We start from the raw sequence: 12,430 nt of genomic DNA, 5'->3' as shown, positions 1-12,430 counted from the left end.
GCTGAATATTGTCATCAATTCACAAAATTGTAAATCCTGCAGCTTCACTTGAAACTGCCCACACTTGCAGCTCTTTCGGTTGTTTTAGAAAATGCACCACATCGCATCTGTCATCTCCTATGCAGTGACATGTATTCAAGGCCCTGGAATCTTCCTGAGGACAGTGTGAGGATGGGTCAGACAGAGCCCTCCTCTGGCAACAGAGGCGTGGAATTGGATCCCTATGTTACAGTCAGTGGCTGGTGACACTGAACATGTCACTTCACCTCTGTGTGCTTCCATTTCCTCATCTGTGAAACAAGTAAGATGGACCATATGCTCTCTAAGGTGTCTTTCAGCTTCCCATTCTGAGATTCTATTATTTTACAATAGGGGAATATGAGATTATGCTCAAATGCCAGAGCAAGGTTTTGCCAACTGAACACAATAACCTATTTTGTTTGCAAGCTGAGTGACTTTTTCCCATCAGTGTGAGAGGGTTGTGAAAACTCTTCTGTACAAACAAGCTTCATATTAAGGAAATCTGATACATGAAAAGCTCAATTTACTAAACAGATAAATAAGAAGGTGATTATTTGCATTTCAAAAGAATTCACCACAGGTTTCCTTTAAATAGCTAAATCTCCCTTGCATTTAAAATACAATCTGACTTAGTAGAATTCAATTTGCATAGGTTTTTTTCCAATAACATAGCAATTGCATAAAAAGACCACATTTAAAGTAATGAGAAGCCACTTTTATAGTATGTGTCACGTAAGACGAGGAGAAGGGGGCAAAACAACATTTACTGAGTATCCACAGTAAGCCTGAAGCCTCACACACATTATCTCATTTCCTCCCAAAATACACCTAGGAGATTGGTATAGTAGCCTCCACTTGGGATATGGGGAACCTAAAAGCAGAGAGATTATATGAATGTGACTATCTTGGGCCTAAATTCAAATGCAGACTGCTGCTACCCTCCTTGCCTTACTCCACACCTGCAGGGTGTAGGAGGCCATGATGGATATTGAGCTAACCCTGATTTGATAATGTGGACTGAGTGTGGCATCCTAGGGTCTAAAAACTCCCTGATTCTAATCTCACTTTCACCCCCCATTCACTAGATGGCATTGGGCAAGTCACTTAACCTGGGATCAATTTCCTGTTTCTAAACTGATGAATGCTTTCTGGTCACTTCTCAGGGATGGGAAATCAAGTGATATATTATATGTAAAAGTACTTTATAAACTGCCAAGTGCTATAAGAATGTATAAGGAAACTATTAGTTTAGCAATCAGTCCTATTTCAAATAATTTACTGGTAAATTGTGATTAGAAGACCTCACTTTCCCAACACACTTTGGGCTGGTCAAGTCTTGACAAGTCATATATTCAAGGAATCAAAGAAATCGAAGGAAAACTGGTAAGGAAGACCCAAGAGGGAAAAAAAAGGTAGTCAATATCTGACAGAGAGCTGAAGGTCACAAACACTTGGAGCATGCAAAGGGCTATTCTGGAGGAAGTAATGACAAGATATTCTTCTGCAGTAAAAAGAAAATAATAGGAAACCTTCCTAAGATGTATATGCAGGATAGAAGGCAGCCCTTCTACCACTAAGGGTCATTACCACTGGAAATGTTAGCCAATAAATAGCCAGCAGATTTCTATCTTTAGGCACAACCTTGCCTGGAAAATTAAATTGGCAACACATGTGTTTAATAATCTCCATATATTCATAGTGGGCCTCTCCTACATCTTCACACTTCTGCTCATCTGTTCCCTTCTTCCCCAGACCTGGAGCTCCTCCCTCCTCAGTGCTATGGGTCACAACCTCAAGATCCCATTTCTCATCACCTTGGCTTTCCTCAGGCAGTGAGTAGATTCATTAACAGATATCAAAACAGGAAGAGGCATTACTGTCATCCGCCAACCGGAATGTATTTATAAGACATTTTCCAGGAGACCCATAATTTCTTTACCAAACAAATGTCTCTAATAGTGGCTAAGACTAGAATGTTTAACAAATCAAAGCCCAGAGTTGTCATGAGTCATGAGCCTCTCAACAATGGCCCTCAAATCACACCAACAGCACCGCCTGCCACTCACAAAGCAGGGCCTGAGTAAGACTGCATTACACTCAAGGTCCTTAGTAAGTTCATCACAATTTGTCAAAGCACTAAGGAGACAAAAAGAAAAAGAAAACACCTCTCTGACAGAAGAGGAGAGAGAAAAATCAAATTAAATTCTCAGCAGACAGAAAACCTGCTCTTGAGATGTAAACAATATAAGGCAGCTGGCTCTCTGTTCACATCCTCTCCTGGAAAAACATGGAGTGACCATCCCTCCCAAGCAAATCACATGTGTGAGGCTGGTGATGTCCAGTCAGGTTCTATCAAGGAAACAGCAAGTTCCTGAACCTTGGAAACCCAACCTATTTAACAGGCATGGAGATAGGGCCAAGTCTTTGTTGCAGGGCTAGTTAAGAGAGAAATCCATACAGTATCTTATTTTTTTAAGACACAGGGAAAGAGTAACTCCACTCCCCACACTAAAGCAAAGTCCTCTTTATGTTGGGCATTCTAACTATAGGAGGAAGATAATGGGAAAGAAACCTGGAAAGAAAAACATCATTGCTACCATGAGCATATGTGCACAATATTCTGTGCTTCATGCCTGAAGACAATGAACACTCTTACTCAGAGACTGGCACGCAGTGATACCAACGTGAATGTCAGCTAGTTGTTTGCTACATAAAGGCCAATTAAACAAGCCCCACAGCAGCTCCAATCTGCCCAGCTAACTTTGAAAAGAGCACATCTCTCCAGACCTCTAACTTTCTCCTGCTCTCATTGGAGCTCAACTCTTCTTTTTATCTATTCCTTTTGGATTTAGATGTTTTCAGAATTATTCAAGTAGTCATAATTTGCAAAGGGAGCATGGCAGAGTTGCAAAGGGAGCACTAGCTGGTGCAAACCAAAGAGAACAAATCGAGCCTAAGTAACAGTACAGAGCTGTGTTCTCAGGATCTCTTTCTTTATTCAGGGTAAATCCTCTCCGAGAGAGCCTCCCCTCAGCTATTCCTCACAGCATCCCTGATTTAAAAGTAAGAATGCTCTGTCTTTATCTCAGGTATGATGCAACCTGCAGTTGACTCTAAAATGGGAAAATTGCACTTAAAAATGGTTACTTCATTTTCTGATGGATAGAGCTTTTCTCTTCAACATTATCAAACCACATATTTTCAAGAACCAGGCAATGAATAGCACACAGCTGATTCTGTCTCCTACAGAGATCTTTCAAGACATTATTCACAAGCAAGTGACCAAGGTAAACTAAAGTGGTTTCTGTAGCCACTTGCAATTATTGACAAACAATTTCATAAGGGAAAATGGAAATTACAGTCAAGTGCAATAAGCTGTTTATCCAAGATCTACCTGCTGGTGGCTCTTTTTCTTTTTTTTTTTTCTTTCAAGCAAAATACAAGCTATCATCAGAATGTGTTTCTCCCGTTTATGATTTTTCTTGTCAATATCTTCACAACCAACCCTGTTTTCTAGTTGTCAGTTGGCAGGATTTGTATTCAAACCGCGGTAGTGGCAAGAGGGCAACAGCGTATTCTTCGGTGTTCCCGAGACTACCACCTCATCGGGTCTTTGGGAAAGGCTCACCCCCGATGGCAAATAGGGCATTCCCTCCCGGGGCGGGCTAGCTTCAGGGACTGAAGGGTTTGGGCTTCTCCATCTGCCGGGGGGTCTGTTTTCACTCCCGCCATCCGGGGTGGGCAGACACCCTCTGACCCCGGGCTCAGCAATTTGAGGAAACAATTCTTCAGGGAAGCGTGTGGGTGCGGACTTGCGCAGTTGGGTGACTTGCACGCCCCTCTGCATTTCATTTGCACCAAGGGAGCGTGTCAGACAGAAGGTTTGGGTTTTTGCTTTTGTTCCTGGTTTTTTCATGACTGTTATATTTTCACCAACTGTACGGACCTCTAGGGATCTCCGAGCTGCTTGGCAGAGCAGATGGGCTCACTCTTTGGGTGGCTCAGAAGGTTCTCCACCTGTGTGGCTCTACCTCCATCTCAGCCCGCAGCGGGTCACCCAGCCCCCGCTCCCCTCTCCCCGCCGCATCTTTCTTTTCTTCTCAGTTCCTTTGGCCGCTGAACCCCGGCTCCGGGTAGAGCCCAGGGCCTCAGGACCAGTACCTGGTTCCTCTTGCCTGTCCCGCGCCTACGAGGTCCCCGGGTGCGGCGAGGCCTTGGGCGCCTCCGCCCCCGCCGCACCTGGCAGCAGCGACCTCCCACGCCCCGCGCGGGTCCGCCCGACTCTGTAGCCATGCTGGCCGCAGGTGCTTCCGAGGAGCAGTGGGGCGCATTTGCCTTGGCTTTTAAAACTCAAGATCCGCGAGACCAGTCCTCCCTCCTGCCCCCCGCCCCAAAGAGGACACGGAACTCCAGTGTTTTCCCCAAAGCCACAAAAGGGGGGCGCGGAAATCCCAGCCTCGCTGAGCTAACTCGGAGACGCAAACTCAAAGCAGATATGCGCTGCTGTGCGGATCTGGGGGCTCTTAGAGAATCCCCAAATCGCCCTGCTCCTCCCGAGGCCGCCGTTCGCCTGTATCCTCGTTATACATTCATGCGGCCCCACGCTCAGGAAGGCGGGGGTTACCCCAACTCATCCCAGAAGCCTCTAACTTCGGAAATCCCTCCCGTTAGATTCGCAGAACGGAGGTACCTCGTCATCTCGGCAGGGCAAGTCCGGCTTCCTCCAGGGCAGGTCCAGGAGGTCGCCCGGGCAGGCAATCCGAGGAGTGCTTTAAAATCCTGCCGCCGCACGCCCCATCCGAGCACCCTGGGCGCGCCGGCCCTCTTCCAGTCACCCTCAGTCTCCCATTCACCGACTAAACTTTTGGGGGATCATATCGCCAAGCCTTGGAGTTGCAGGCTTAGCGTCTTTTCTAAACCTCTTCACTGGAGTGTAATCATGGGAAGACTAGAGGGGTGGCTGCCTTGTCCTTTGCAACGTAAAATCAACAGATACCCAATCAAGCTCCAGTGCCCGGCCAGCCCCTCGCCCCCTGGTGCCCACTCTCCCTCGGCCCCCATTCCCGTCACCTCCGCCCACCAGTTCACTCCGGGTGTGCAAGGCCGTTTACTCGTTCCCAGGAAAGCAAATCACCAAAGTGATATGAGAAGAAACGGTGCGCCTGACTCTCTACTGAGCGGTTTTTGAGAAGAAAACGGAGTGGGGAATAAAATTGGGAAAATTCGCCTTTTTCCGCAAGCAGAGCCTGCGAGGGGAGCTTGGGGCAGGGGGCTTTTCTTCCTGTGGCTGGGCACTTGCTCTGCTCCTTTCCTCCTCCGGCCGCGCGGCGAGTCTTACCCTGCTCCCCGCAGAGGGCGCGGCGAGGAAGCCCGCGGGGGGCCCGCAGCTCCATGTCAGCGCCGCCGCCGCCGCCGCCGCGCCAGGCGAGCACCGCGGCCGCACTTGTGGCTGGTCTCGGGGCTGAGCGGGCTGAGCGGGCCCGGCCGGCGCCAAGTGTCTTCCATGTGAATAACAAATACTCCCACCGGCGGCCGCGATTGGTCTGCGTCCCGCGCACCCCGATCCTCCGCCCGCGGCCATTCACCCCGCGCGGCGCGGGGAGCCGCGGCCGGGCTCGCGCCCGGGATCGCCGATCGCTCGGCGCCCGCCGGTCACCTCGGGGAGCGGGAGGAGGCACCCCAGGGGCGGGAGCCCCCGAGTTTCGGTGTCGCCGAGCTGCCCCGGCGCGGGCGGGAGGGGGACACTCGGTCGGCGGATTCCGCCCCGCGCTACATCCCCTCAGCCCGCGGCGATGCCGGGACCAGAAATGTCGATAGTTCCGATTTTAAAAATCACCCCCGCGCGCCCCGCCCCCCGAAAAGGGAGGATCCAAAGCCTAGGGATGAGGGGCTGAGTGGCGGCGAGGAAAGGAGGCGCGGGCCGGCAGGACGAGGAACGTGGCCGGGAAAGAGCTGAGCGCCTCCGGCCGCCTGACGAGCCCGGGAGCCGCGCGCGAAGGCGCCGCACGACGGCCACGGAGCACGTCAGCAGGGCGGCGGGCCGGGGACCCCTCCGGAGCCCAGCTCCTGAAGGGTCGCCGTGAATAACACGTGGTCGGGGCAAGCGTCCCGCCACACGCCCCCCTTGCGGGGATGCTCAAAGCGCGCCGGCCGCGCGGTTCTCCTGTAAAGTTTACCTCAGCCATTTGTCCTGCCCCGCACCTCAGGCGAGGGTCTCCCCCACCCCGTCCCAGAGGGCCCCGGGGGACGCCTTCGAGCCCCAGGAGCTCGAGCATGGACGTAAGGCCGTCTCCTGCGAACACCGCGCCGAAGGGGGCGCGGACGCGCGCGGCGGCCGTCATTTTACTGAGCTGATTGAAGCGGCCGCAGCTGCGGGGCAGGAAAGTCCAGACAGCGCGCGCCGCGCCTCCTCGGTTTCTGAGAGGAAACCTCGGGATTTCCCTCTCCTCTCGCGGGTGGAAAGCGGCCGCATGCTAGGTGCACAGTCCCGCGGCCCTCCCCAGAGTTATCGCCCAGGCACCCCGCACCTGCCGAGCCCAGAGAGACCGAGCCGCGTCGTCGCCCGCGCTCGGGGAGCTGCCGCCCGCCCGTCAGTGTGTTGGTGAGAAAGTTCCATCTAGAGGCGGCCGCGCGCAACTGCAGCCGACGCCCCGGGCCGGCCTCCTGACCAGGCGGCCCGGTGAGCCAGGGAGCCCAGGGCGACGCCGGCGACGCCAGGGGACAGGGAGGCACGGAGGACAGACCCCAAGCAAAGCAGGCCCCCTTCCCCATCCGGCATCCGTGCAATGAATTTCAACTCCCTAAGCATCATGAACTTCATAAGCATCATGGTAGGTAGGGTACCTTGCATTATCCTTTCTATTCTTTATCCTGTTCGGGCTTCTCTAAATCACACACCGACTGTATGAGTTGATCCAAGTTATTAAGTCCACTCTATAGATGAAGGAAACCGAGGCTTAGAGGCACAGCTGAAAAGTACTAGAGCCGGAAATCAGAGCTGCCTGCCCTCCACGTGTGCCTACACCCACTTCCTCCCTGGGGTTGCCGGGTTTTCCCGAGGCTGGTGTTAGTGCCTGAAGTTCCATCGAGAAGAGAGCTGTCTATCCTCATTTCATAAAGCCACTTCCGCCATTTGTCACTTAGAAAATCCACCTCTTTCCTTTTTATTCCCTCCTCTTCCCATTCCCTTCCGTTCCCTCTCCCATCTCCATATGAGGGGCACTTTGATTGTAGAGTGATAATTGTATGGCTGGAGGAAGGAGAATTTGGAGAGAGAAAATAGGCTGGGTCCCCTTCCAAGTTTCTATATAGGAACCTCAATTCACTGTGTATGTACAGCATAGCCTGGGGCAGGGAGAGTTGCCTGGTGCAAAGAGAGGCGAACCCCTAATTGATAGAGATGGAGCTGGGTGGGCTCATTGGTCCCATGCATGCACATGAAGTTTAGAGGACTTTCCTACCTACTGGAAGAACTCACTCCTTCTCCCCCAGAAATGAGAAGGTATGCTCAATAGCCTAATTTCTACAACAGACAGCCTACCACATCCAGACTGCAGATGGGTGATGGCTGTCTCGGCAGAGTCAGCATAGGTAATGCAGGTTTCTGAATAAGTCCCTCTCTAAACCCTTTACTATGTGTGCATTAATACATTTGGGGGGGAAAGAGACATGAAGGAGGGGGCAGGCAGAGCAAGCCTGAAAATACCCTGAGTCCACAGAGCTGCTGACCATACCATAGTCTTCAGGGGCTGCTAGAGGCCCAGTAGGATTGTTGCCCAAGGGTGAACCGGGAGGGCAGGGAGGGGGCACCCTGGCACTCTGGTGGGCCCATTTCAGTAACGGGGACAGCACAGCTGCTGGGGCCTCTGGAGGCCTGACAAGGCTAACTGAATGGCTCAGGGGAGAAGCTCCTAATGAGCCTGCTTTTCTCCTTTCCCTATTGATCATTACCTGCAGAGACCTGGGGTCCTACAGGCAACTTCACTGCCTTTTTTGGTGCAGCCTTCTGAAAGATGCACAGAATTGATTTCTCCTAGGGAGAGTATAATTCTGATGTTTGGTTTTGTATTATCTTTAACTCTTGAAATTCAGAATGGAGCCATCATCCCAGTCCTACATAGAATCTGATCCATAGGGAATAGATCCATTCTACATGTTCTTGAATGTTTCCAGTGATTTTATCTGGTGGCCTGAGCAAGCTCAGACATAGGTTATAATCCACCCAGACTGATAGCACCTTCAGGTGCAGGAAGAGACATTGTCTCCACAAGTCATTGGTCCCTGTCAATACCAGTCACATGAAAAAGGCACAAGGCTGTCCAATCCCCATTCACCAAGCTCTAACCCCATGGCTCTGCTTGCCCTCTGCTGCAGCCTGTGTCCCAGGGGAGTGTCTAAAGCCCAGGCAGTTCAAATTGCAGGTGATTCCAGAGTCATCCACCTGGTATCAATGTGAAATGTGTCTTTGGGAAGTGTCAGAACTCACATCCATCCTACTCCAAATATTTATGCAAACAAATATATTTCCTGATGGTTAATCCTCCAGGAAGATTTGCCTATGATCTTCTCATTTTCAGTTGATTTAAAATGTGAGAAACTGCCCATGTGTTCGAAAATGCAAAAAACAATGCCATATGTTTGGGGTCCATTTAACTCAAGCTGTGATATGTATTCCACGCATGGAGATTTATGCCACAATTCCCGCTTCAGGGTAATCATTAAGACTCGGAACCTTTGCAGGCTACTCATCCAGGAGGAATACTGACAGCATGAAGCTTCCACATGGAGCAAAGCTGACAGGGGAATGCGGGAATGGGATTGGTTTCTTTTGGAAACTAAGAAAATATTTTTCTTGCTAGACCATCTGCAAGTTATGGTAAGTGTATATGTGGGTTTTGCTCAATTTATTAAAGCACTGGCTACTGTAAGCAAGAACAGACCTGTGAGAATGACAGAGCCAATGAAGTTCATGATAATGATGTGCCCCTCACCCCTACTCAGCTCACATCTACATTCCAGGAGTCAGGAATGGATTTCCTGAGAGGGTACATAGAGTACAGTGTACATACATCCCTGCCAGTTTAATTTGGGTTCCTCCAGAAACACAACCTGAGACAAGGATTCAAGGGCAGGTAGTTTTTTCAAGAGGTGAAGGAAGCCCCAGTAGTTGGGTGGGGAAGTGGGCCTAAAAAGGTACGTTATCAAGCCAGCTGCCACTGTGGACACCTGGAGCTTAATCCCAGTAGAGAACACACCACAGAGTTGTCCCAGACAAGGGCTGAGGGAGCTGAGGTATCTATACACCTACTCCTGTCAGTCTTTAGTAAGAAATGCTCCCAGATGGTGTTAATTTTCCAGCAATCACAGCCTACCACATGAGTGGCAGCTAGCCTCCAGAAGCCAGATAAAGCCCTCTGGCAAAGAAATGCAGGTGCTAACAGTTAGTAGACAGGTGGTCTGTAATGGAGTAGTAAGTCTGAGAAAATATGGGTAGGTGACTGGCTCTTAGGAAAACCATATAAAACATACTCTATCAAAGCAATGTCTCTTCTCATGTGTCCTGGGACCACCTGCTTCAGAATCACCAGGGGGCTGTTATAAGCAAATTCTTGGGCCCCACTCCAAAGCTGTTTGATCAAACTCTCTGGGATGGTGTCTGGGGATCTACAGGTTTTATAAACATTCCAGATGATTCTGATGATGTTCACTAAAATTTGAAATCCACTGTTTTCAGGAAATCATTCTCTCCACAGGCAATTAGCAGGCAGCACATTTAAATAAATTAAGACTTACTTGCAAAGCCTATGGAGGCAGAACTTAGGAGTCTAAGGAGGGGATGTCCATGCTGCCCATTATCTGTCTGTGGATAAAATGAGAGTTCCTGTGGCCAGGTTCCTCACCTGGCCCTGTTGAATAGCTCACTGCACACCTGTAGCCAATACATGGCTGTTGACTCTATATAAAGAGCTCCTCCCAGTGCTCTGGGCGACACAGTGGCAAGGCTGCAAGGCTGCAGGAGAGCAGAGCAGAGGCTAAAGTGGTGGCAGTGCCAAGGACAGAGGCCCAGAGGATGGCTGTGTGGGACAGCTGTGCAGAGAGGCCCAGAGGACAGCTGTGTGGACGACTATGCAGAGAAGCCCAGAGGATAGCTGTGCAGACAGAGGGGCCCAGAGGCAGAGACTGGCTTGCTGCATACGGACTCGCTCTGAGTGAATGGAATTCAAGTGACTGACCTGCCACCTGAAAATGAAGTTGGGTATAACCCTTTCACCCCAAAGAGCATTCTGCTGTCAATTTTCTTTGGTCACATTGAATCCATAGTGAACTTGCACGGGGCTGAAACCCATTGGCAAGACACTGTCCATGGCCACAGAAACTCCTTGTTCTCTCTTTTACAACTCTTTTCAAACTGCGATTCCATCCAGTGTTTTATGAGGATAAAAAGAGGCTGAGGTCCAGCCCTAACATTGCCATTCACCAGTCATATCATCTTGAACTTTCATTTTGAATATACACATCTTGAACATTTCTCCACCTGAATTTCTTACCTGTAATGTGGGTTTGGCAAAGACAATCACCTGTCTAGCCACAATTCATGCTCCCCTATCAATAGTGTAGAGTTGTTGCTCAAAAAGGGTTGCCAAACACACACACACACACAAAGGAATGCATTTCCCCACTTCCCGTGCATCTAGGTGCGCTCATATATTGAGTTCTTATAGAATAAACAAATGATGCATGTCATTTCTGGGCCAAGGAAATGTTCCTCCTTCTCAAAGAACAATTTGAGGTCAAGCTGAGCATGGTCATATGCCCTTCCCCAGCAACATTTATGCACCCCGAGACATAGGGCCAAGTGCATGTTCACATTCCCAAGCCCAGTTCCTACCTCTGGCATTGCCTGGCCTGTAAGACTCAGAAGGAAAAGACAGTGCAGCTCCTCCATATCCCTGTGGTATTGCCTCATCCATGAATAGCCACTAACTGGACCACAAGTATCTTCAAACCAGGGGGACTGTACTGATGAGAGAATTGCTTTGAACTTGTCATTTGACAGTCTTGCCAATGGGTTTCAGCCTCAGGCAAGTTCACTATGAATTCAATGTGACCAAAGAAATGACACTAGAACATTTTTGGGGTGAAAGAGTTATAGCAACATGGTGACAGGTCAATCACTAAAATCCCATTCACTCAGAGTGAGTCTGCATGCAGCAAGCAGGTCTCTGCCTCTGGGCCTCTTTGCCCGCATAGCCGTCCTCTGGGCCTCTGTCCTTGGCACTGCCACCACTCCAGCCTCTGCTCTGCTCTCCTGCAGCCTTGCAGCCATGCCACCGTGTAGCCCAGAGCACTGGGCAAAGCTCTTTATATAGAGTCAATAGCAACATATTGCCCACACGTGTGTAGGGAGCTAGCCAACCAGGGCCAGGTGAGAATCCTGGCCACAGGAACTTTGATTTTATCCACAATGACCTCCTTCAAGTATCCAAAAAAATTATTTTGCACTAGCTGGGAAAGAGAAACTGCTTCCCAGCACTGAAACACACTCATTATTTCTTCTCTACCCATCCTTCTCAGACCAGCTGAGTCCTATCGTCCCAAAACCTTCCCAAACTTCTAGAGCACCTTAACATGACCCACACAATCTAGCTGTTTGTTGTTTATTTTCTAATATTTTCTCTTACTGCACATCTGTCAGGCTGGACTGTGTTGCCTTATAGTGTTGCAGCAGGATTTCATTTGGGTCCCTGGGCATACAATAAGTAATAACGAGGTACCTGACAGTTACCTTTGGTCAGAATCAAACAACCACGTGACCACCACCACCATTCTTCACACACACAACTTAGCTCCCTCCAAGGCTGAAAGGTGACACTAGAGAAAACATATCATCTTTTTACTTTGTAGAAATTGCAGGATGTAACATAATCCCTAATGTGATTTCAAGCCCTATATTTCAGCTCATTAGGTTTAAAAATTATTTAAACCTTATCCTTTAATTATTCATTAGACTTTTAATCTGAATCTCAAAACCTGTATTCTTATAAGAAAAAAACATTTAAAACAATGTTTGGCAAATAGAAAGAATATAACTCTTAGCTACTAGTTACTATTGTCCATAAAACAATTTGTATTATATTTCATATGGTTTTTATAATTTATAACAGAATCTTTTTGTCATAATCTTGATGTCAGATGAGCACTGGTCTTCTGAGAACTCTAGGATGCTCTGGCTTTTGCTTTGCTACTTGTCATCCATGGGTCAGGTTGTAATAACCAAACAAAAGCATACAGATGAGTATGAACTCAATAATGGGTCCAGATTAGTTATTTCTTTCTTTCCACCTTTAATAATCAAGTAACTCATGAATGCCTACTTGGCCCAGAGAACTAAATGAAGTCACAGCTACTA

General features: G+C 49.1%; 1 protein-coding gene across 3 annotated transcripts in view; it reads right to left on the bottom strand.

Annotated features, from left to right (window-relative positions):
* The window catches only part of GRM8 (glutamate metabotropic receptor 8), a 774,566-nt gene extending 768,752 nt beyond the window's left edge, over nucleotides 1-5,814 (bottom strand). For 2 of the 3 annotated variants that reach the window (XM_073238492.1, XM_037023512.2), the window contains exon 1: nucleotides 5,360-5,814. The gene's annotated coding sequence lies outside the window, so the exon portion shown is untranslated. Of the gene's footprint in view, nucleotides 1-4,711; nucleotides 4,979-5,359 lie in introns of those variants that run through there. The other variant, XM_073238493.1, reaches the window with a different exon arrangement.
* Nucleotides 5,815-12,430: the final 6,616 nt, after the last annotated feature.

The sequence above is a fragment of the Manis javanica genome, chromosome 6, assembly GCF_040802235.1.
Source record: "Manis javanica isolate MJ-LG chromosome 6, MJ_LKY, whole genome shotgun sequence".
NCBI lineage: Eukaryota > Metazoa > Chordata > Mammalia > Pholidota > Manidae > Manis > Manis javanica.
This window is presented reverse-complemented; position numbering and strand designations above follow the sequence as displayed.